Raw genomic sequence first — 25394 nt, forward strand, 5'->3', positions numbered from 1 at the left:
ATATGGTAGTTCTTCAGCCCTGGGGATCTAGTCTCGGTACATGGCTTTTATAAGTCCACATCCCTAACAGATATTAAATGCTGAGTAACCATACTTACATTTTCAGGCCTCAAAACATAGGAATCCTAATGTGATATCTGACCACACTGAGATCTTAGTGCCAACGACCACAGATCAGCTACAAAGAGGAAGCCATACTGGGCTCATTACATACTGTGCTTTCTGCTAAGTAGCTCTTGTACTCTAGGGCTTCTTCACACCATATCCATTGAGCTGTGTTTTTCTGCACACCACCGCGCATGTATGGTGTGAAAAAATTCCTATGCCCAGTACACATAGGAGACATCGGCTGCTTCAATAAAAACCGGCCAACAGGCTTTACTGTCCTCCCTCTCAATGCAATCCCATTTGCAGACCCAGGCTGTTCCTTTTTGTTCCCTACAGAGATTACTTCAGTCCCACTGAGGAGCTGCCACTAAAGTATATGGACTATTACAGACTCTTATGGGCTTTTAGGTTATTTTTACAAATCCAATTATTATTTTTTATCGTATTTGCATTATGACAAGTAGTTTCTTTTGATTGTTCTATACTCCTCTTTGCACCATTTTCACTTATATCAATCCCATCATTCTGCTTATTGTATTTTGAAAATATTTCTAATATTCTGTATTTGGTGTTCTCTCAGTAGTTGTAATTTAATCAGAGTATAGCATCAAGTCAGTTAAACTCCTGGAATATGAATCTGGTCAGTTAAGTGGCAGATGGGGTTGTTAATCAGTTTCAGCTGCTTTGGTGTTAATGAAATTAACAGGTGCACTAGATGGGCAACAATGAGACGACCTCCAAAACCGGAAAAGTTTTACAGATGGAGACCAGTAAAAAAAAATTCCCTACTCCATCTTTTCTGATTTGTTTTTCACTAGTTTTGCATTTGGCCAATGTCAGTATCACTACTGGTAGCATGAGGGGATACCTGGACCCTGTAGAGGTGTATATGTATGTAGGTATGTGTGTGTGTATATATATATATATATATATATATATGTGTGTGTGTGTATATACAGCTGCAAGAAAAAGTATGTGAACCCTTTGGAATGATATGGATTTCTGCACAAATTGGTCATAAAATGTGATCTGATCATCATCTAAGTCACAACAATAGACAATCACAGTCTGCCTAAACTAATAACACACAAAGAATGAAATGTTGCCATGTTTTTGTTGAACACACCATGTTAACATTCACATTGCAGGTGGAAAAAGTATGTGAACCCTTGGATTTAATGACTGGTTGAACCTTCTTTGGCAGCAATAACTTCAACCAAACGTTTCCTGTAGTTGCAGATCAGACGTGCACAACGGTCAGGAGTAATTCTTGACCATTCCTCTTTACAGAACTGTTTCAGTTCAGCAATATTCTTGGGATGTCTGTTGTGAATTGCTTTCTTGAGGTCATGCCACAGCATCTCAATCGGGTTGAGGTCAGGACTCTGACTGGGCCACTTCAGAAGGCGTATTTTCTTCTGTTTAAGCCATTCTGTTGTTGATTTACTTCTATGCTTTGGGTCATTGTCCTTTTGCAACACCCATCTTCTGTTGAGCTTCAGCTGGTAGACAGATGGCCTTAAGTTCTCCTGCAAAATGTCTTGATAAACTTGGGAATTCATTTTTCCTTCGATGATAGCAATCTGTCCAGGCCCTGACACAGCAAAGCAGTCGCAAACTATGATGCCCCCACCACCATACTTCACAGTTGGGATGAGGTTTTGATGTTGGTGTGCTGTGCCTCTTTTTTCACCACACATAGTGTTGTGTGTTTCTTTCAAACAACTCAATTTTGATTTCATCTGTCCACAGAATATTTTGCCAGTACTGCTGTGGAACATCCAGGTGCTCTTGTGCAAACTTCCTCTTTGGTATCCTCCCATGAAATCCATTCTTGTTTAGTGTTTTACGTATTGTAGATTCGCTAACAGGGATGTTAGCATTTGCCAGTGACTTTTGTAAGTCTTTAGCTGACACTCTAGGATTCTTCTTCACCTCATTGAGCAGTCTGCACTGTGCTCTTGCAGTCATCTTTACAGGACGGCCACTCCTAGGGAGAGTAGCAGCAGTGCTGAACTTTCTCCATTGTCTTATAGACAATTTGTCTTACCGTAGACTGATGAACAGCAAGGCTTTTGGAGATACTTTTATAACCCTTTCAAGCTTTATGCAAGTCAACAATTATTAATCGTAGGTCTTCTGAGAGCTCTTTTGTGCGAGGCATCATTCACACCAGGCAATGCTTCTCGTGAAAAGCAAACCCAGAACTGGTTTGTGTTTTTTATAGGGCAGGGCAGCTGTAACCAACACCTCCAATCTCATCTCATTGATTGGACTCCAAAAAAATGATTTTTACTGATCTCAGACTCTCCAAATCTCCATATGTTTTTTTGTGATCTGACTTCCTGTTGAGGGGGTGGACTGTAGGCTATCGGCGGTGGGCCGTGGACTGCAGGCTATGGGTTGTGGACTGTAGGCGGTGGACTGTAGGCTATGGGCTTTTCAGTGTATATGGAGCAGTGCACATAACTACTACAACTAACGTGTACCAACGTGATTTATTGAAAAACAGATAACAGGGTCATTACCTCGTGGATGTGTTTTGGTTGTTTACAAACAAAAGGATATGGTTTAGTGTAAAAAAAAAAAAAATCCAGCCTCCTCCTCCCCTATAGCTGACCAATTCCGCTTTCTTTTTTTGTAAGATGTTCAAGTGACACTTAAATCTAGTTTAAAAAATATATATCTAATTCAGGTATGTGTAGGGTATGGGCAGTGGACTGTAGGCTATGGGCAGTGGGCTGTGGACTGTGGGCAGTGGACTGTAGGCTATGGGCGGTGGGCAGTGGACTGTAGGCTATGGGTGGTGGGCAGTGGACTCTAGACTATTGTTTAGTGTAAAAAAAAAAGAAAAAAAATCCAGCCTCCTCCTATAGCTGGCCAATTCCGCTCCTTTAGTTGTAAGATGTGTAAGTGACACTTAAATCTAGTTTAAAAAATATATATCTAATTCAGGTATGTGTTCTTTACCCAAATAAGTATTTTTACTGATCTCAGACTCCTCCATATACCTATTCATTTTATTTATTTTCTGATCTAACTTCCTGAAATAGGTTTTCGGTTGAGGGCTAAAAAAGAGGTTTGGGAAGTAATGGAGGAGGATGACAGAAGGAGGCAGAAACATACAGAGACAATTTCATGAGAGTCGCTGGTGCCTCAAGGATAAAATGTTATGTCCTACAAATCTTTCTGTGGCATAAGCCTGGAGTGTTCACCTGAGAGGCGGTGCCATCATCAGGATGAAAGGACTCCTTTCTGCGGTAAATGCCTGTAGTGTTCACCTGAAAGGCGGTGCCATCATCAGTATGAAAGGACTCCTTTCTGCGGTAAATGTCTGGAGTGTTCATCTGAGAGGCGGTGCCATCATCAGGATGAAAGGACTCCTTTCTGCGGTAAAATGTCTGGAGTGTTCACCTGAGAGGCGGTGCCATCATCAGGATGAAAGGACTCCTTTCTGCGGTAAATGTCTGGAGTGTTCACCTGAGAGGCGGTGCCATCATCAGGATGAAGAGACTCCTTTCTGCGGTAAATTTCTGGAGTGTCCACCTGAGAGGCGGTGCCATCATCAGGATGAAAGGACTCCTTTCTGCGGTAAATGTCTGGAGTGTTCACCTGAGAGGCGGTGCCATCATCAGGATGAAAGGACTCCTTTCTGCGGTAAATGTCTGGAGTGTTCACCTGAGAGGCGGTGCCATCATCAGTATGAAAGGACTCCTTTCTGCGGTAAATGTCTGGAGTGTTCACCTGAGAGGCGGTGCCATCATCAGGATGAAGAGACTCCTTTCTGCGGTAAATGTCTGGAGTGTCCACCTGAGAGGCGGTGCCATCATCAGGATGAAAGGACTCCTTTCTGCGGTAAATGTCTGGAGTGTTCACCTGAGAGGCGGTGCCATCATCAGGATGAAAGGACTCCTTTCTGCGGTAAATGTCTGGAGTGTTCACCTGAGAGGCGGTGCCATCATCAGGATGAAAGGACTCCTTTCTGCGGTAAATGTCTGGAGTGTTCACCTGAGAGGCGGTGCCATCATCAGGATGAAGAGACTCCTTTCTGCGGTAAATGTCTGGAGTGTCCACCTGAGAGGCAGTGCCTTCATCAGGATGCAGAGACTCCTTTCTGCGGTAAATGTCTGGAGTGTTCACCTGAGAGGCGGTGCCATCATCAGGATGAAAGGACTCCTTTCTGCGGTAAATGTCTGGAGTGTTCATCTGAGAGGCGGTGCCATCATCAGGATGAATGGACTCCTTTCTGCGTTAAAAGTCTAGAGTATATATTGTAACAGGAAGTCAGCTAAATCTGGGAATGTAGTCACAGGAAGGAGATACATTTCTACCTGATTTAGAAAGTCCATTGATTAATTTAGGGTGTTGGCTACAGAGCTAGCCAGCAGGAAGTTGAAAGGCCTTCACCTGTTCAGAATGAGGGAGTTAAGGCTCTATAATTTGTTCAGAGAAATTCCTATTGTTTGCTGCCTCCAGAAGCTGTGTCCTGAAGCCATGTGGGCTGGGAGCAGGAGGACAGTCAGCGTGTGCCTCCCGACAGGATGTGTGGGCCTGGGAGAAGACCCCCCGGAGTGATGTGTGCCCGGGACGGTAACCAAGGGTGAATACGTCTCAAAGGTGAGAAGACGAACTGTTGATGTGAAAGAAACAAAGGACTGTGTTGCCCTGTGAAGCTATTATAAAAGGACTATTGAGTGTCCGCTGGAGGACAAGGAAGTCTGCCCGACGGTAGGTTGGAGACAGACACTTAGGCAGGTTCCAGTTGTGAGAAGGTAGCCGCCCACAGAGGCAAGGATTTATTTTCTGTTTTATTTTATTTTGGATGTTTTGCTGCATACAGCCTGGTGAAGAAAGTACCATTTAATAAACCACACTGTTTGTTTGCAAGCACTTGTCGGCTACCTCTCTGGGAAAACGCACCCCCCAAGGGGTCATCCACGCCTACCACCGAGCTAATCCCTCACATATGGTGGAGGTATGCAGTGGGCATAAGCAGAGATCCCTGCAATGGAGTGCATATGTTTGATGAACTTTGTCTGGTGCATGAGATTGCACAATCTATGTGTGCAGGAGAGAAGATCCTGACAGAAAAAAAAAAAAAAAAAAAAAAAAGTGTTTTAAAGAGACAGCGGTCTCAAAATTATTTGATGAACTTTGTTGTGTCTGGTGCAAGTGACTGCACAAACTGTGTGTGCAGGAAAAGAGATCCTGCAAGAGAGAGAAAAACTACATGTGTTGAAGAGACAGTGGTCTGAAAATTGTTTGCTGGACTGTGAAAAATTTGTTTGTGGAGTTATTGAAGATGGGGCGGTCCAAACGCCTGAAAAATGCAAAGATAGATGAAATGAGAGACCGGATTCTATGGATGGAGGGGATGTTGCCGTCTGAACCAGCCCCATCCATGCCTAAAGAGAGTCTACTAAAGAGGAAGGTTGTTGTCCCTAGCAACACTGATGAAACTGCTATGGAGACGCAGTGTGCTCAGATGAAAAGTAAGCTCAAAATGGAGGAGATGTTGAAACATCTGATTATATCAAATGCAGCTCAACAGCAAGCAAATGCAGCTCAACAGCAGGCAAATGCGGATTTTCAGCGGAGCTTTGCAGCTCAACAAAAGGCTCATCAAGAGAGCATGGCAGGCTGGAAACAGAGACGCCAGCAGCCAATGGAGGCCATCGGTTTGGAAGAAACCGAGTATGTGTGCAGGGCTGAGTTGGATGCCTTGCAACGGAAAATGGAAGAAAAGGAACAAGCCTTGGAATTGCTTAAAATGGAGCATAGAAACTTGCAGGAAACGAATGAACTACTCAAGTCTCATGTGTCACAGTGGGAAGAATCCACTGCTCTTCTTTTGGTCGAGTTGCAAAAACGCAGAGAGACTATAATGGAGAAAGATACCATCCTCATGGAAAAGGAAAGTGAAATTCAGACTTTGCAGAAGCAAAGTATGGCTGATATGTTGGAGTTGCGTAATCAGCTGGAAAAAAGTCTTCAGTCTTTGGGAGCTACAAAAATAGACCTGCAGGAGTCGCAGGAACAGAATGTTGCTCTGAAAGCGACATTGTCTCTCAGCGACAAAGAGAAAAGTGAAAGAGAGGCTAAATTACTGAGTACTGTGTATGAGCTCACTACTTTGAGCAATGTGGTAGATGAATGGCGTGCGGACTGTGAAAGTTGGAAAGGGGAAGCCCAACGTGTCCAGCAGCAGTTAAAGGAGAAAGAAGCCTGTGTGGCAGAATTACATTCTTATTCCCAGATGCTAGCCAGTGAGGTGAAAGCTCTTATGCAGGGAAAAGGAGAGTCTGAACACAAGAGAAAAAAAGTAGAGGCACAGCTTCTGGAATCGCAAGTCAAGGTGTCAGAAGGTGACCGATTGTGTGCTAAGCTGTCAGAGAAGGCAAACCGACTGCAGGTTGAGTTGGACAATGTTACAAATCAGCTTTCTCAAGCAGACAGAAAATCTAGAGAAATTGCGGAAGATTTTTCTATCTTGGAATCGCAGCTGCAAGACACGCAGGAACTCTTACAGGAAGAGAGGTGTCAAAGGCTGAGTTTTAGCACAAAGCTCAAACAAATGGAAGATGAGAAAAATGGCTTCCTGGAACAATTAAAAGAGGAGGCGGAAGCAAAGAAAAACCTATCAGAGCAAGTCGCAACATTGCAAGCTCAGATAGCGGATATGAAAAAACGCATGGAAGAAAGCGTTGGTTCATTACAGTGTGTTGAAGATGTGAAAAAGAAGTTTGATCAGATGCTTGGTGAAGAGAAGACTGTGTCTGCAAAATATGCAGAAGAACGCGCACGTGCAGAAACGGAGGTGCGTGATAACGAGAGCAAAGCCCTGTTCTTGGCTCGCTCTTTGGAGGAAGCTCTAGAGTGTAAGGCTGAACTAGAAAGAGTTAAACAGCTGCGTACAGAAATGGAAGAATTGGTCAGCTCCAAGGATGATGTTGTGAAAAGCGTTCAGGAGCTAGAAAAGTCTAAGCGAGCCTTAGAACAACAAGTAGAAGAGATGAAGATTCCGTTGCAGGAACTGGAAGAGGAATTCCAGGCAACAGAGGATCTGTCCCAAAGAGGGGATAGTGTGCCTGATGCAGTTTTTAAAAGGATCAGTGTTTTGGGGTCTGTCCTGAGTGAGCCTCAGAAATGTGACGACATGTGGCTTGAATCACCCCTTTGGAATAAACCGTTCCTTCAAAAACTTCAAGCATTGGAAAATGTATCATTAGAACTTCAGCAAACAAAGGAGCTGAGTAAGAAATGTGGTGATTTCTCAGTTCAGGCTGAAAACCTAGTGGAGAAAACTAAGGCTGTTGGTGAAAACGTGAAGCAAATGAATAAGTGCCTTTCAGGGAGTGTTTCCAAAATGGAACTGGTGAAAGACGGGTGGCAGAAGTTTGATCGTGATCTTGAGATGCATTCCATGTGGAATTCAGATAGAGAAAAAGAACTAGGTGACCTTGAGCGGTCAAATAGTTCAGCAGAAAGTGCATTGAAGAAACCTGTAAAAGAATGTGTTGCAGTTCCATGCTTCTTCACTGATGCAGAGAGGAGGTCTATAATGGATACCACCCAGATCGCTGGGTTCAACTGTGTTGTTGCCTTTGACCCCTATGTTGGTGGAAGGAAAGTTGATGATGTTCTGGTTGGCTACTTCTGTGAAGAGTTTGGCAAGAAATATAAACTGAATATCAAATCAAGTAGTAGGCCTTTACTGCGACTCGCTCAGGAGGGCGAAAAGTTTAAGAAGTTGATGAGTGCAAATGCTTCAGATCTGCCTATGAATATGAAATGTTTGAATGATATTGATATCTCTGGGAAAAGGAACAGGGGTCACTTTGAAGAAATGTGTGACAGCCTGTTGTCTCAATTGGAAAATCCTCTGCACAGCATCTTAGAGCAAGCAAAGCTCAAGAAGGAAGATCATTCCCTTTTACAACAAAAAGTCAATGATTGTGTACAGCTGTATGGAGAGGCAACTCAAGTCACAGAGGGATGTCAAGAGTCCCTACTTGGAACAAAGCTTAGTGAAGCAAAGGTTCTCAAAGTTTTGTGGAAAACATTTATGGATTGCAGAGAGAGGCGTCTTAAGAATGTTGAAGACATTAAGACTAGCCCAATTGAGTTGCCTATGGATCACGGTCCTCCATGGTGGATTGGACAGACGGTTATGAGGGACAAGCTGTCTGACATTTATGAGAAAGCTGTCAATGAAGATGACAGAAACGAGAAGGAGCAAAATGATGCCAAAAATGCAGTTGAAGAATGTGTATATGAGATGAGAGACAAACTGTGTGGCATTTATGAGAAATCCGTCAATGAAGATGACAAAACAGTTTCATCCGGAAGCTTGAGGATAATAGGAGGCTTATCAGTGAGTCAGCAGTGCCTGACACATGCGTGCCTGGAAATATGTGTCCCAACCCTAGGGTTGAAACAAGAGGGGGGGGTATGTAACAGGAAGTCAGCTAAATCTGGGAATGTAGTCACAGGAAGGAGATACATTTCTACCTGATTTAGAAAGTCCATTGATTAATTTAGGGTGTTGGCTACAGAGCTAGCCAGCAGGAAGTTGAAAGGCCTTCACCTGTTCAGAATGAGGGAGTTAAGGCTCTATAATTTGTTCAGAGAAATTCCTATTGTTTGCTGCCTCCAGAAGCTGTGTCCTGAAGCCATGTGGGCTGGGAGCAGGAGGACAGTCAGCGTGTGCCTCCCGACAGGATGTGTGGGCCTGGGAGAAGACCCCCCGGAGTGATGTGTGCCCGGGACGGTAACCAAGGGTGAATACGTCTCAAAGGTGAGAAGACGAACTGTTGATGTGAAAGAAACAAAGGACTGTGTTGCCCTGTGAAGCTATTATAAAAGGACTATTGAGTGTCCGCTGGAGGACAAGGAAGTCTGCCCGACGGTAGGTTGGAGACAGACACTTAGGCAGGTTCCAGTTGTGAGAAGGTAGCCGCCCACAGAGGCAAGGATTTATTTTCTGTTTTATTTTATTTTGGATGTTTTGCTGCATACAGCCTGGTGAAGAAAGTACCATTTAATAAACCACACTGTTTGTTTGCAAGCACTTGTCGGCTACCTCTCTGGGAAAACGCACCCCCCAAGGGGTCATCCACGCCTACCACCGAGCTAATCCCTCACAATATATATATATATATATATATACACACATACAGTATATATATATATTTTTTTTCCAAGCATTTTCTACTATAAGCAGAAAAAGGCTAAAATATACATATTGGTCTACATTAGTCCATGTTGTTTTGCAGGCATCTGAGGAGAAAAGTGTTATTTTATACTTACATGAAAACCATTTGGCGGTCTCCATTTTCATCAAACGCCATGATGAAATTAAAGTTCACACGGTCTTCAGCAGGAAGAATTACCCGGCACAGTGGACAAGTAGGAGCTTGTAAAAGCCATCTGTAAATACAAGCAGAGTGGAATATATGAGAACATTGAAGTGTTCTGGTGTCCTCTGTGATATACTCACTCAGGCAGATGGAACAGATAGGCTGCTCCACGGCCGGTGGCATCTGTGGCGCTGGGTGGTTCTCACACTCCCTGCGGTCTCTGGGAGAACGGCTCCGGTTGTTGGCTGTGTCCTCCCGTCTCCTTCGAAGTTGGCCTCTCGTCCTGTGGGCGACTGGAGACTCTCCGCCCTCCTGATGTGATCGCCTTCCACGGAATCGGCGTCGTGAATGTCGTGGCATTCTGATGCTGACTTATGTTGGTGTACCTGAAAATAGCTAAAAGTTAGTATAAATAGTAATACAAAAGTATACAATAATAGTATGATGATAGCAATATATTTGAATAAAAAAGGTAATAATCGCAGACAATTGCAGGAGACACAATCTGACAACGTGACTTGGTGCTGTGAAGAGAGTGGGGGGGGGGGGATTTGTGCTGGGAGGGGATTGGGAAGAAGTTGTGCTGGCAGCGGATTGGGGGGGGGGGGGTTGCTGGGAGGGGATTGTAATATATAATGACATGATAATATATGGCACAGTAGGGAATTTTGAGGGGCCAAAGATTGGGCCCCAAACATGTCCAGGGGCTCAAGCTGTGGGAGCCTGGACTCTTTCGGCCCCTCAAATTCCCACCTGCGACCGAGCCAAAGATTAATACAGCAAGCCACTCTACTATAAATTCAGGGCCCTGTGGTACCCGAATCACAGGGGTTATGGGCACCAAACTTGGTACAGGGATACTAGCTGACCCCCAGGGGCCGCACACATTTTTTTGTGGCCGATGCCTAATTTTCACGAGGACTGGCACGGGGTCAAATTTGCACGAATACTGAGGAACATAGGTACCAGTGAGCCCTGCTCCGCAGGTAACATTGGATAGCTAAGAATATGGAGATTAACATGGTACCCAGCATTCCCTGCTCCATGGCACTGCCCGTACACAAACCATGGGGGTTGAGGGCACCATACTTGGCAAACTAATACTGGAGGACTTCTAGGAGCCACACATTTTTTTTGGCCAATGCTTAATTTTTACATGGGCTGCCATGGGGGTTGACTTTGGCCAAATACTGCAGAACATACAGTATCTCACAAAAGTGGGTACACCCCTCACATTTTTGTAAATATTTTATTATATCTTTTCATGTGACAACACTGAAGAAATTACACTTTGCTACAATGTAAAGTAGTGAGTGTACAGCTTGTATAACGGTGTAAACTTACTGACCCCTCAAAATACCTCAACACACAGCCTATAATGTCTAAACCGCTGGCAACAAAAGTGAGTACTCCCCTAAGCTAAAATGTCCAAATTGAGCCCAAAGTGTCAATGTTTTGTGTGGCCACCATTATTTTCCACCACTGCCTTAACCCTCTTGGGCATGGAGTTCACCAGAGTTTCACAAGTTGCCACTGGAGTCCTCTTCCACGACAACATCACAGAGCTGGTGGATGTTAGAAACCTTGTTCTCCTCCACCTTCTGTTTGAGGATGTCCCACAGATTCTCAATAGGGTTTAGGTCTAGAGATATGCTTAGCCAGTCCATCACCTTTTCTTCTTTACCCTCAGCTTCTTTAGCAAGGCAGTGGTCGTCTTGGAGGTGTGTTTGGGGTCTTTATGTTGGAATACTGCCCAGCAGCCCAGTCTGCAAAGGGAGGGGATCGTGCTCTGCTTCAGTATGTCACAGTACATGTTGGTATTCATGGTTCCCACAATAAACTGTAGCTCCGCAGTGCCGGCAGCCTTCATGCAGCCCCAGACCATGACACTCCCACCACCATGCTTGACTGTAGGGAAGACACACTTGTCTGTGTACTCCTCACCTGGTTGCTGCCACACGCTTGACACCGTCTGAACTAAATAAGTTTATCTTGGTCTCATCAGACCACAGGAGATGGTTCCAGTAATCCATGTCCTTAGTCTGCTTGTCTTCAGCAAACTCTTTGCAGGCTTTCTTGTGCATCATCTTTAGAAGAGGCTTCTTTCTGGGATGATAGCCATGCAGACCAAATTTGTTGCAGTGTGCGGCGTATGGTCTGAGCGGTGCCAGACTGAACCCCCACCCCTTTTACCTCTGCAGCAATGCTGGAAGCACTCATACATCTGTTTCCCTAAGACAACCTCTGGATATGACGCTGAGCACGTGCACTCAACTTCTTTGGTGAACCATGGCGAGGCCTGTTCTGAGTGGAACCTCTCCTGTTAAACCGATGTATGGTTTTGGCCACCATGCTACAGCTCAGTTTCAGGGTCTTGGCAATCTTCCTATAGCCTAGGTAATCTTTATGTAGAGCAACAATTCTTTTTTCAGATCCTCAGAGAGTTCTTTGCCATGAGGTGCCATGTTGAACTTCCAGTGACCAGTATGAGAGAGTGAGAGCGATAACACCAAATTTACCACACCTGCCCCCCATTCACACCTGAGACCTTGTAACACTAATGAGTCACATGACACCGGGGAGGGAAAATGGCTAATTGGACCCAATTTGGACATTTTCCCCTCAGGGGTGTTGCCATCGGTTTAGACAATAATGGCTGTGTGTTGAGTTATTTTGAGGGGACAGCAAATTTACACTGTTATATAAGCTTTACACTCACTACTTTACATTGTAGCAAAGTGTAATTTCTTCAGTGATGTCACATGAAAAGATATAATAAAATTTTATACAAAAATGTGAGGGGTGTACTCACTTTTGTGACATACTGTAGGTAATGCAAAGCCCCACTTCATGGATAGCTAAGAATATAGGGATTAATATGGTACCCAGAACTCCCCATTTTGTGGTATTGACTGGCAACCATATGCTCCTAAGTGACCCCATAAAAATTTGACAAAGATATTTTGGGCTAATGACCCCAACATTTTTGGGATGGTAATGGTAAACCCCCTCTACCTTCCTACCACATGGGGACATGTTCAGGGCCCGAGCTGTGGCCCTGCAACTGTGCCCTCTCCAAGCTTGCCATACTGCTCCAAGGTGACCTAACCCTGGGGGCTAGGAGCACCAAATTTGGCACAGGGATACTAGAGGCCCCCTAAGGTAGACCTCCCCTATCTCTGTGCCAAATTTGGGACCCTGGCCCCTCAAAGTTTACCTACTGTGACTGCACCTAGAGTAACACGAGTGGGCCCCCACTCCTCTAACCACTCATTCTGCCCCCCACTGACAGATCCACCATCTTCATGCTAGGGGTGCACCGATCCGATATTAGGATCGGATATCGGCGCTGATATGGCCATTTTAGATGGATCGGGGGATCGGTAACATTGACCGATCCACTGGCCGATCCGGTTTTTGCTGAGTAACGGCTCAGCCATCCCTTACTAGGTGCAGTAGTAGCATGGGATGGGAGCCGCTACTTCCTGTATAGGTCCGGCTCACAGGCGGAGTGATATCAAATGCACTCCGCCTGTGAATGGAGAAGCCGTATACATGAAGCAGCGGCTTTGCTCTGCGCTGCAGCCGCTTGCTTTGTGTGTAGCTCCGGATCGATTCCGGTATCGGTATCGGCGATTTCACAACGCCAGATATCGGTATCGGATCCAAAAAAGTCAGATCGGTGCATCCCTACTTCATGCTACAGCCGCTGTGAAATCCGCAGGAATAAGCACTGACCATTTGGCATGCAAGGGGTGTGTCCCCCCGCCATTCAGCCTGTGTCCCTGCCGTCATTCAGCCTGTGTCCCTGCCGTCGTTCAGCCTGTGTCCCTGCCGTCGTTCAGCCTGTGTCCCCGCCGTCGTTCAGCCTGTGTCCCCGCCGTCATTCAGCCTGTGTCCCCGCCGTCATTCAGCCTGTGTCCCCGCCGTCATTCAGCCTGTGTCCCCGCCGTCATTCAGCCTGTGTTCCCGCCGTCATTCAGCCTGTGTCCCCGCCGTCATTCAGCCTGTGCCCCCGCCGTCATTCAGCCTGTGCCCCCGCCGTCATTCAGCCTGTGTCCCCGCCGTCATTTAGCCTGTGTCCCCGCCTTCATTCAGCCTGTGTCCCCGCCGTCATTCAGCCTGTGTCCCCGCCGTCATTCAGCCTGTGTCCCCGCCGTCATTCAGCCTGTGTCCCTGCCGTCATTTAGCCTGTGTTCCCGCCGTCATTCAGCCAGTGTCCCCGTCGTTATTTAGCCTGTGTCCCCGCCGTCATTTAGCCTGTGTCCGTGTGCCCGTCAGAGTCCTCCTTTAAATCCGTGTCCTCATCAGAGTGCTCCTTCACATCCTGTGTGTCCCCATCAGAGTGCCCCTTTATGTGTCCAGTCAGAGTTCCCCTTTTTTATTGCGGTCAGAGTTCTTTATTATTGCGGTCAGAGTGCCCCTTTAATGTGCCCCACGATAAGAGCCGTGTGTTCTGTAATCAGACAATATTCCCGTCATTTGCCAATAAGAATCTCAAATAGGAATAATCCGCCCAATAAGAATAGATTTGCGTCGGGCGCATGTGCAGAGAGCGAGGCAGAATCTGACATTACATTCTATTCCCTCCCCCCTCTGTCTCTCCTCGGATAATACATCCAACAAACTGCGCATGCCAGTGTCCTCACCGCCAGCTGATCTCCGCTGGAGTGACGTCATTTACTGAGCATGCGCAGTTCCTCCGATGCATTATTCCACAGGACACCGGCCTCACTGGTAAGGTGACAACCAGGGCAGCCATCAGAAATTTTGGGGCCCCCCAGGCCGGACCACCAACATTCCCCAGGGCCCAATGGCAATCTCACCAAGTCCTTTAGTGCTCCCATGTTTATTTATCACTCCTACAACTTAATATATGAAAATTAAGAGTGTATTCCAGGTTATCGGTGCTTTCAAGATTTAACAGTAAGCAATTATATTTTGGTCAAAAGATATGAAGCCTGCAACCCCAACATTTCACCTCTCCTTCCTTTACATGGCCATTTCACAAGGGGGGGGGGGGGTAGCATTCTCACTCCACCTTCCTTCACATGGCCATTTCATTTCAATCAAGACACAGCCCCATATATTCAGCAGAGAGACATCCCTAATCCAGCAACAAAACATCCAATTCCAGCAAAGAGACATCCCCTTGGCAGTCTGGGACACCAGGGCGGCTGGGCCCCTAGTGATGCTGGGGCCCCCTAAGTGTGTATGGGCTGTTCCCCCCCCCCCCCTGATGACTACTAATGACACTTACCGTCTCTCCCGGATACAGACAAGAGATTTGATGTAGAAGCTGTGGGTGAAATCTCAGATCTATCCACTATAGGGCGCTGTGCAGGCAGTGATAGAAGATGCTCCGTCTCCCTGGCAACCTACACTACAAAATGGCGCGGCTCCGCCTTCGCGTTCTTTATATGACATCATCCGCCCGCCCCCTGCACCAATCAGAGGAAGCGCGAGCCCACCTCTGCGCGCTGGCAATTGAGGCCGCTCATCCCCTATGATCACTGACAGGAGAAGCGACAGAGAGCTGGAGGGAGGACTAGACTGTCTTCTCCCTCCAGCCTGCAGGTGGCAATAGAGAGCACCGCTGTGCAGTGAAGGAAGGCTGCCGTTCACTCTCTATCCCCTCATCACATGACTGACATGAAGTTTCCTGGTGTGGTGTGTAAGTATAAGGGGAAGAACCCCTCCCCCCTTCTTCCTCAGAACCCCCTCAGACCTCTTCTCCTCCCTAAACACCCTCACCTCTCCCCTACCTAAACCCCCCCAGATACCTCCTCAGCCCTCAAACCTCCCCAGACACCTCCCCTCCACCTCAGACCCTTCGTCTCCTCAAACACCCCAGAACACCTCCTCAGAAAACCACCCCCTCCCCCAAGACTCTCTCCCCTCCCCCTCTCCCCAAACCCCTAGACACCTCTCCCCTCCTCCTCCTCAACCCCCCCCCCCCCCCAGACACCCTTTCAGACCTCTCCCCTTCTTTTCAAACCCCCCCAGACACCCCCCAAGACTTCTCTCCTCCCCAAACCCCCCTAGACTTCTCCCATCCTCCGCAAACCCCCCCCCTCCCCTCTCTTCCTCAGACCTCTTCCCTCCTCAATGCCCCCAGACGCCCCCTCCAGGGGTGGACTGACCATTCCGGCACAGTAGGGGGCCCCATGAAAGTCTCCTGGGCTGCCATCTTTACTGGGTGACCTCTTGTCTGCTGGAAGTCTCTGCCCACTGCGCCCCTCCCATCTGACAGCCCCTGTGTTTGTATCTGGCTCGGACCGGTCCTTATGTCAGGGGACAAGGAGGAGGAGGAGTATTACATGTACTGTGGGGGCTCCATCATCATTGTGTGATCTGAGCCGATGGAAATGTCCTGCATGCGGCACCCAGCCCTGGATCTGTACACAGCGGGGACTCCTGCCATCACCGCTCTTTAGGGGGGGGGGGGTACACCATGTCCTGCTGTGTCTCCTGCGGCCCCAAGCTGCAAAGAAATGCCCACTCCAGGCTGGAGTCCTAACCTGCAAAACATCAGGGGGTACAGCGATTCCTGCCAAGGGGCACACCCTATCCAGTCGCAGCACAGAGATCCCTGGCAGTGAGCACACTACCCAATGGAGGCACAGAGATCCCTGCCAGGTGGCACAGAGATCCCTTAACAGAGGGGCACACATTGTACATAATTGGTAGTAGAGTGTGGGGGGGGGGTATAGTGGTTCTGGCGTTATCCAAGAGTGGGGTGGGATCTGGTGTTACCCAATTGTGGGAGGTTTATAGTTGCAGGGGGTATAGTGGTTCTGCTGTTACCTAGGAGTGGGGGGGGGGTCTGGTGTTATCTAGGAGGAGTAGGAGGTATACAGGAGTGGTTATGGTGTTATCTAGGAGTTATCTAAGAATAGGGGCTACAGGGGTCTTGGCATTATCTTCTAGTGGGAGGGTACAGGAAGTCTGGTGTTGTCGGACTGTGGATACATGAATCTGATATTATTGTGATGGGAGGGGAGAGAAGATTTTTATGAAAGGGGGGTCTGGTATTATCTATGAGTTGGATCTTGTGCCATTTGTGAAGGGTAAAATTTGGAAGGTGAGGAGTCTATATGACATCTTGCTTTATATACCTGTAGGATAATCCGGCACATCCCCATATACTTGCACACGCCTGTACCAAGTGACAGACAGTCTGACATGCAAGTTTATTTTTCTTACCTTTATTAAACATTTACTTTACCACAGAATTTCTCTACATGTTGTTCAAACACATGTAATGTGGGCAGTGCAATATGTAGGTGGGACTTGAGTGTGGACAGGGGGCCCCAGTGAGCAGGGATCCTGCAGGGGGCCCCATGATCTCCTATTTCCCAGGAGCCCCATGAGTTGTTAGTCCGTCCCTGCTAGGACCATTATGGAATATCTGCTGGGTACTCGTGCTTCACTGCCTGCATCAGTCCCTGATATTTTTTTCCTATATTGAAGTCTATGGAGACACAGCCACTCATCCTAATTTGACAGACGTGTAGTTGCGGGTGATCGGCCCCAAAACGCAGACAGTATACATATAGGGGTGCTCACCCACATCCTTGTCAAACTAGGACCAGCAGCGCTGTCTGTGCAGCCACTGCATCCCCATAGACTTACATTGGCTGCTTGCATGCAGCACTTGCAGCCACATAAACAAATAGCCCATTTAGCCTAGGTTCACACTGAATCGCACAGGATTGTGCACCGCATTCCCGTGCAATTTGAGGCTATTCATTTATGAACGGGCTCAAATCGCATCAAAGCAGTGGCTTGCACTACTTTTGGAAATGCACAGCAACCGGATGGCATGGTAGTTTTGTACTATACGATCCAGTTCAGGCAAACTGCATTTGGGGTGTCAACACTGCACTGACATCTGCTGCAGATAGCAAGGGCAATGCGATTTGAACTAGTGATCAACCGATATCGTTTTTTTGTTGCCGATAACGATATTTTGGTCAATGCATATCGGTATCGGCCGATATTTTCATACATTTAAAAAAAAAAAAATATTTTTTTTTTTCTTTGACAGGTACTCTTGTGGAGGGATCTGGGGGTCTAAAAGACCCCAAACCCCTCCTCTGCACCTAAAAGCATTCAAAATGCCAAGTTTGGCTGTTTTGAATGCTGTCTTTTTTTAATCTGGTGCCAGTACCCAGAAGCGATCACTTCCAGGTTTTTGCATGGAGACCCGATCAGAGCTGAATGTGGCTTTGATCGGGCCTCCGGCGGCAGTGCAGGCTGGTTGCCCGGGGGGGGGGGGTGTCTCGAGTCCCCTCCCGCTCCTTGTAATGCGAGCCTTACAAGACAGCCGACCGTCCGCTATGCTGCAGGCATCTCTCCTGTACAAGCACTTTCCCGAAATATCGGTCACCTTGGTGGCCGATTCCGATATATCGGGGTAAGTGCAGATCGGCTTTGCCGATAATCAGTCGATCTCTAATTTGAACAGTGCAGGAAACATGCAGAAAGCACCAGTTTCCTGCACACCGCCTTCCACTGTGAACCGGGGCTTCTAATGTTCAGGTCTCGGCATCCCTGTGAATAAGTGCAAAGAGAAAAAAGAATAAAACTCAACAAAAAGGATTTATTAGCTGCAGGTAAGTTTATTGTACAAAACAATTACATAATTAGTTCACATTTGCAGCATGCTTCCAAGAAGAAACCAGTTAGACTATTGCATATGCAAAAGATTTTATTCTATCATCTAGTAGACAGTCGTAGGCTTAATGAACTACATTTGTCAGCCACCAGATAGTCAGCTACTCCCCCAACATTCACCGTGTAATGTAGGAGCTGTACGATTATTTGCATTACCTTTACTGCAATCATTTGAAGGCACAGAGTAAGAAGTTATTGTCAGCGGTGCTCAGTAAAGTCAGCTATTGGAAATGTTTGGACAGAAAGTTAGTATTACATACACAAGCTGTGTTGCATATTCGGTTATTTTTTTTCCAGTATCATTCGGTTTAAATCTGCCTTTGTGCGATTATTGGTTCAGCCTGGAAAATACAAGTGCAGGATGTTCCTGAAGCCAACAGCAGCTTAGTATAAAAGTTTATTGATTAACCAGAAAGATTTTTGGAATTCAGTAGCACGGTTTTTAAACAATCATTTAGGTCTGAAAGTTAAAATTAAAAAAAAAAAAAATAGTGGACGGATCATTGAGGAGGATGAGGAGGAGGAGGATGAGGAGGAGGAGGAGGATGAGGAGGGTTACAGGTTGGCCTTGTCATTGGCGGTCACATGAGCGGAATGCTGAGTGTAGGTCTTGATCGCTCTCTGTAAAAGAACAAAAAGTGTCGTTAGCAATTACAAATTAAAACCTTCCAAAGACAAAAATAGATGAATGAATGGACAAGTGTATTGTGTTCTGAAGAAAATCTGCATTGGGAGAAACTGTGGAGGCTGCTGATCTGCTCAAAATGCCAGCTAGCTGGCTGCCTCTGGCTTCAATACTGGGTTACTGACCCAGAAAAACCCATCACATTATGTAGATCAGGGATCCTCAAACTACGGCCCTCCAGATGTTGCGGAACTACACATCCCATGAGGCATTGTAAAACTCTGACATTCACAGACAGGACTAGGCATGATGGGAATTGTAGTTCCTAAACAACTGGAGGGCCATAGTTTGAAGTCCCCGGATGTAGATGGTCCATTCAGACCCCTAGCAAACCAGTTGACCTCCCGGTCCTAGAAAAGCATGGGACCCATTGAGTAGAGGGGGGAAAAGCAGAACTCATGGTAAGATAGTCATCTCATATGTAGCCAGAGGGCCGGAAAAACGAAGGCATGGGATCTGTGTGTCCTTCAAACTCAGCAATACCCAGAGACAGAAGCTTGTACATACACAGTTGCATATTACCCGTGCTAAATAGAACACAAGGTTTTGGTTGGAGCTGATCTTTAAATTAAAAGCCCAAAATGAGGTTAGATTCCAATGATGTACGGTTCACAGCCAAACATTTATATTCCCTGGCATTTAAAGGAAATGTTTGCTGAGAGAATAGGTAGGCAGCCATTGCCAACTTCTCTCGGAAAAGGTCATTTTCCCACCTCCCATGTAGAGCCAAAAGCATGCATCAAGAGTTCTGCCTTCACTTTCTGCATGCTTATGTTACATCAGTGACACCAAGCTCTGGTTCACATTGATGCGATGCGGGGAACACATAAGATTTGCTGTTTCCCTGCATCACATTGCATGGCAACCGCACGGCGCCCATGCAAACTGCTGGGGGTGTTAATAGTATAGTAATAACACCCCGAAACAGATTGCAAAACACAGCGAGACTGCCAGAATTGCAATGCATGGGTGTGAACAGCCATATGATTCGATTCAGGTGCAGAAAAAAGTATCCTGCACTAATTTGGTGCAGATGCGATTTGAGCTATACTAAATGTATGGCCCAAATCACACAGCACAGACATCGCATGTGATGCGCACAGGAATGCAGTGCGATTCCTATGCGAATCACATGCGGTGTACCACGCCACAGAAGTGTGAACTCAGGCCAAGGGGTAGATTTACTAAAGCTGGTGCACTGAGAATCTGGTGCGTGGTAACCAATCAGCTTCTAACTTCAGCTTGTGCAATGAAGCTTTGACAATAAAACCTGGAAGCCGATTGGTTTCTATGCAGAGTTGCGACATATTTCGCACTCTCCAGCTTTAGTAAATAGCCCCCTAGGTATATTAAAGCCACTGGGTTTACAGCCTGGCATCTAGCATCTTCATTATGTGATTGAAAAATCACAGCCTTCATATAAGGTGTGACAATTTAATTCCTGGCCTTGGAGTAACGCTATGGTGGCAAGTCACACAGCCATTTACACTTGAGCATGATCCCACATGGTCTACCTTGCACTTGCCTGGGTCACAGCCCAGCTGACTCAGTCTTTACGGAGCAGTAGAAGAAATAACTTGTGTGTGCCTTGCAATGTTGGCGAAAAATGAGAGACAGGAATCTGGAGCAGCGGATTAACAAAGTTTTGTGAAAACTAACAAAAGTGTGAGTGAAACGTAATCACTTCCCGCCCGTGGGACATTTTCTGCAGGCGATTCCCTGCAATGTAAAAACAATCATAGCGGCTGACCATTCCCCCACCCCCTCCAGTGTTTCTTCTGGCATGTCCGTGTGATCAGTGAGCCGGAAAATAAATCAGCTGGCGACAGCCATTTACCATAGAGCTGACCGAGGACCAGATAGTCCCCGGCCATCTCTGTGACCTTCGGAGGCCAAGTCAGAAGTTATGACATCAATTTTGGTGCCGGCAGATGTAAACATGGTGGTGAATCTCAGGCTTTCCAGCATAGGAGAGATGTGGAGTACTTATAGACTCCAGGACTCTCTGTAAAGAGGACCTTTCATGCCCTATTCCTATTTCAAGGGATGTTCAGGAATAAGTGTAAAAAAAAAAAAAAAGCAATAATTCTAGCACAAGACCTGCTCTGTAACGCTCAACAGGTAACCTGTGAACATTTTTAAAGGGTAGCCTATGAAGTTTTTTTAAGTACCGAATTTTATCGCCATTCCCGAGTGTGCACAATGATAAAGCATGACGTTAGTTTTTTTTTTTTTCTCTGCGTAAAATCATCTTTTGCATTATACATAAAAATTAGGGTAACTTCAGTGTTTTTCTTTTTTTAGTTCATGAAACAGTTTTTCCAAAAAAATAAAATAAAAAATAAGCACACAGGCTACAAGAAAATGGCAGCCCCACGAGGCACCAGGAGGGATTCCTAGGCCTTAAGGACAAGCCCAGGCAGGAGCCCCCACCAGGTACAGCCCCCCCCCCCACACCGATCGTACCCCCCCCCCCCATCATCATCATAGCGCCCTGCCCCCACCCCAGGAGGTGGACCAGACCACCCACACAGCCCCAGCATGAGGAAGGGGGGTGTCTGACTGTCCCATGGAGGGGCCCACATCCACCCCAAAACCCTCCAGGGGGAGAGGGAGGACAGTTACTCACCATACCAGGAACCAGATGGGCACGGCTCCAGACAGAACCCCTCGCCATTTACATGGGGGGCTGTTGGCCAGGAGGAATGCTGGACATGCAACCTCACGAGGCGTTTAACTCACAGGCCAGACCATGTGGTGGGGCTATGTCACGGCCGACCTAGCGCGGAGCTGAAGTCTGCGCGCGCTCGGTGGCCAAACTGGGGTGACCACTGGATCTAGGTTATCCAGCCTGTCGCTCAGTCCGGCAGTTTATTGTAGATCTCCAGGAGGAAAAAAAAGAATATCTATCTAAAAAGAAAAAAATGTACCTATACTGGAACTCTAATCTGACAAGTAGATTCCTAACACATCATAGGCAAGATCATTGTTGTGGTGAAGTGTTCGAGTTCCTGGCACAGAAATCCATTCCGAAAATTGACCAACCACCTTGTTCCCTGACTTGGCACCCTGAGGCCTCGTTCACGCCATGGTGCAGAGACAGTTTTTCTGCATACATTCTGCAAGGGCACACAAAAATAAATAAATAATGGTTCTGTATGTTCCCTGTTCACACCACAGACGGCAGATTTTTTCTGTGCAGGAATCTCCATTGTGTATGCAGTTTTCTGCACTGGAAAAAAATTGACGTGACATCAACATTGGTGTGAACAGGGCACAGAACCGATGTCAACATTCATGAAATCTGATGTCTTTGCAAGTGAAATCTGTGTGGTTTTCTCTTCAATTCCCATCAGTTTTCATGAACGTATGGTGTGAATGAGCCTAGAGACTTTTGGCTGTTTAAAAAAAAAATGCCTTAATAGGACAAAGATTTGATGACAATCCGGCATAGCGTTCCAGAAAATGAAATCCTGGAATGATTCAAGCAGTGGCACAGATTTCTAGAAAAAAAAGTGTCACTTCACAAGGGGACTACTTGGAAGGGGTGACAACAGCCACTAGTGTATAGGTAAGGAAACGTTTTTTCCCCCCAGTGCGGGAATTAAATCGTCACACCCCATAATCCTTAGTACTGGTAAGGTTTGGGTTCCCCCTAGTGGAAGGAAAGAGCAGCACTTCACATTACCTTATGGTGTCCTTCAGCGTTGTACTTGTCAAGCAGAGCCTGGATACGGTTGCCGTAATCTGGGTGAACGTGAGTGAAATTCTTCACCTGGTGGAAGGAAAATCTAACAGGGGTTACGGAATAAAATAAGTTCCAGCCCAAGGATGGTTCCTCACTTCATAAACTCTTACATGGCAAGGGAAAATCACCCCGTTAAAGTGGCACCTAGATAGAACATATCATTCTCCAAATACGCTGCTGAAAAGCTCTAATGTAATCAAAAAGAACCCTTGGAGTTATGGGAATACTCACAAGATACAGACCAAGAAAGAAGTTGTAGATTTATGGGACATCTCTTAAACTGAAAATGGGAAAAACTCAAACGGCCATATGATACAATTGTGGTGTGTCCTGGTTGTCCACCCTTGAAGATATAAACGAATGCCCCAATGGTCCTCCTCCCCTCTATAATCATGGCCCAATTACTGTGGGAAAACAAACTTTTCCCAAGACCTACAATTTTGTGGTTGGACTTCATCTCCTTGTTGGATTGATGCAGAGAAATCCTTGCCTTTCCTAAACAGACTCCCTTCCTTGCTGGAATGTGTGAAGGTCTGGGTTTTTAGTCACATGATCTGTGAGGGTTGTCCAGTCTAACTGACGATTCTCACCTTTACAGAAATCACATGACTCAAGTGCCTCGGGCTGCAAGGAATTGAACCCGCAGCAACATTTTCTCTGGGAAAAGCAAGTGTTTCAGCCCATGTATCGGCACCAGAAATATGGAGACCCAGACAATACTTCCCAAAAACAATTTGTGTGCGCCCCACATATACAACATTTCCATACTACATATTCCTGCACATTAAAATTAACCCCCCCCCCCCCTTTAATCAGTGTCTGGTACCAGGCTCGATGTCTACAGATTTTTATCCATCGCAGCAAAGCTCGTTAAACAACATTTGAGGGCCGGTTCACACATAGCAATGCCAGACATCGCATGTGATTCGAACTGCTCTGCAAGTCACATGCGATGCAAATTCAACCATACAGATTGCATGGCTGAATTCACGTCGCATTCGGACCAAACTCGTGCAGGACCCTTTTTTGGTCAACACAAGAAAATGATGGGCATGGTTGGTCACACCCATACGATCCGATTCCTGTCTGAATTGACAGTTTGCACTGCGATATGCAAACTGATCTGGGGGTGTCATTAACTTTGTACTCATTCTCCCAGCGATTCACATATTGCAGTGCAAACTGCCTGCAATGCGGTAACTCGCAGTGGATTCGCAGGGTTTCCACATAGCACCAGTGTGAACCGAGCCTGAGTATTGGTCTGCTTTAATTCATACAAGCAAAGGAACTGAAAAAGTTGACCATTGGAACATGTTACATCTGCATTTAGGATCTGTAGAGATCTGTAAATAAATAAGCAAATGGCTTGTAGTTCTCAATCTACTGATCAGCGTTGCCATAATCCATTCACTCTTCCTGCAGCTTTCTACCTTACAGGAGATTGAGGGGGTGGGACTGGGCCACGGCTGTGTGTGAATGGACACACAGAGCCGCATCTCGGGAGCATGCCTGTTTGGGTGCACCCGAGATGCGGCTCCATACACCCGTCAGGAGGGAGAAGCCAGGAGCACCGGTGTGGGACCAGAGAAAAGGAGGATCCGTGCTGCTCTGTGCAAAACCATTGCATAGAGCAGGTAAGTTTAAAAAAAAAAAAAAAAATCTAACAAACAAACAAGTTTTAATAATTGCTTTAAAGCCCATATGGATATGAAAGCCCCAGTCAATGCTGCTCCTCGGGGGATGCACACATCCACACTAGGATTGGCTATGATGAGTCTCATGCTTCAATGTCTATTACCCACTGGATGAGTTTTCCTAATGCTGACATCCCTACTATCCTGAGTGCCAGCGGGGCCCTATACCTCCTCCCTATACCGCCTGGAGCAGCACCACCAAGCACCAATGGCCTTATTGAAAGCTTGTAGACAGTTACAGGCAGAAATATAGAGGGAGAGTCTGCAAGAGCCCAACCATGCACCCATGATTGTAGGGGGAAAAAAAAAATAAAAAAAAAAAAAATTATATATATATATATTAAATGCACTTTTTTTTTCTGCAAAAGTATGTGCCTTTATTATTTTTTTTCCCCTAAAGGTGAACTTAGACGTTAAAGTTGTAGGATCTTCACAAGTGCAAAATATCTATTACAACTATGCATGACAGGTGCTCTTTAATACACTCTATAGCAGACGATACTCACAGCTCTTTTCTGGATGAAGAGTTTGGCACCCTTCAGGTGACCGGCAATGTTCTCACAGAGCCTCTTGCGCTCTTCTTCACTCAGAACTTTGGTGTAAAAGTCCCGGACCTGCAAGGTAGCCACATAAACCAAGTCACATGACAGCTATACTGTAACTATGTCCAATGACCAGGCTAATGTTATAGACACACTGTGCACCTTTTTACTCCTCAGTCTACTTTTATATTTGTTGGTCTTCTGTGTGGGTATAAAAAAACCATGCATGCTAGATTTGTCTGATAGTTGCCCAATCCATCTCAGGACAGCCAGACTGATCAATTTCTATTTTAAGTCTATGGATTGCTAAAAGAAAACCTGCCAACAATGAGCATTAGAATAAAAATAATCTCCACTCTTAGGCTATCAAGAATATACAATTATACTCTCAGGATAGCTGTGTGTGCTGGAGTTCACTTGTATTCTCTACCAAACCTCCAGCCCAGTGTCAGTAAGCCCCCCTGTCTCTTACCTGGCTGATATCAAACAGTGTGGAGGCTACAGAATGGTAAACCGTCAAATCAAGAATTAAGCTGATTCACACCAAGTGCATTACGCTTCGCATGCGCTGATTGAGTT

At 46.2% G+C, this 25394-nt stretch overlaps 1 long non-coding RNA gene across 1 annotated transcript; it reads right to left on the reverse strand.

The window, feature by feature from the left end:
* Positions 1-18678: 18678 nt before the first annotated feature.
* LOC309565174 lies at positions 18679-24884 on the reverse strand. The gene is made up of 3 exons (XR_014225791.1): positions 24780-24884; positions 22520-22606; positions 18679-18767 (listed from the first exon to the last, which is right to left on the reverse strand). It is a non-coding gene; the product is annotated as an uncharacterized lncRNA (long non-coding RNA).
* Between the last annotated feature and the right edge of the window lie 510 nt (positions 24885-25394).

The sequence above is a fragment of the Pelophylax lessonae genome, assembly GCF_965119305.1.
Source record: "Pelophylax lessonae genome assembly, chromosome: 10".
Lineage (NCBI taxonomy): Eukaryota > Metazoa > Chordata > Amphibia > Anura > Ranidae > Pelophylax > Pelophylax lessonae.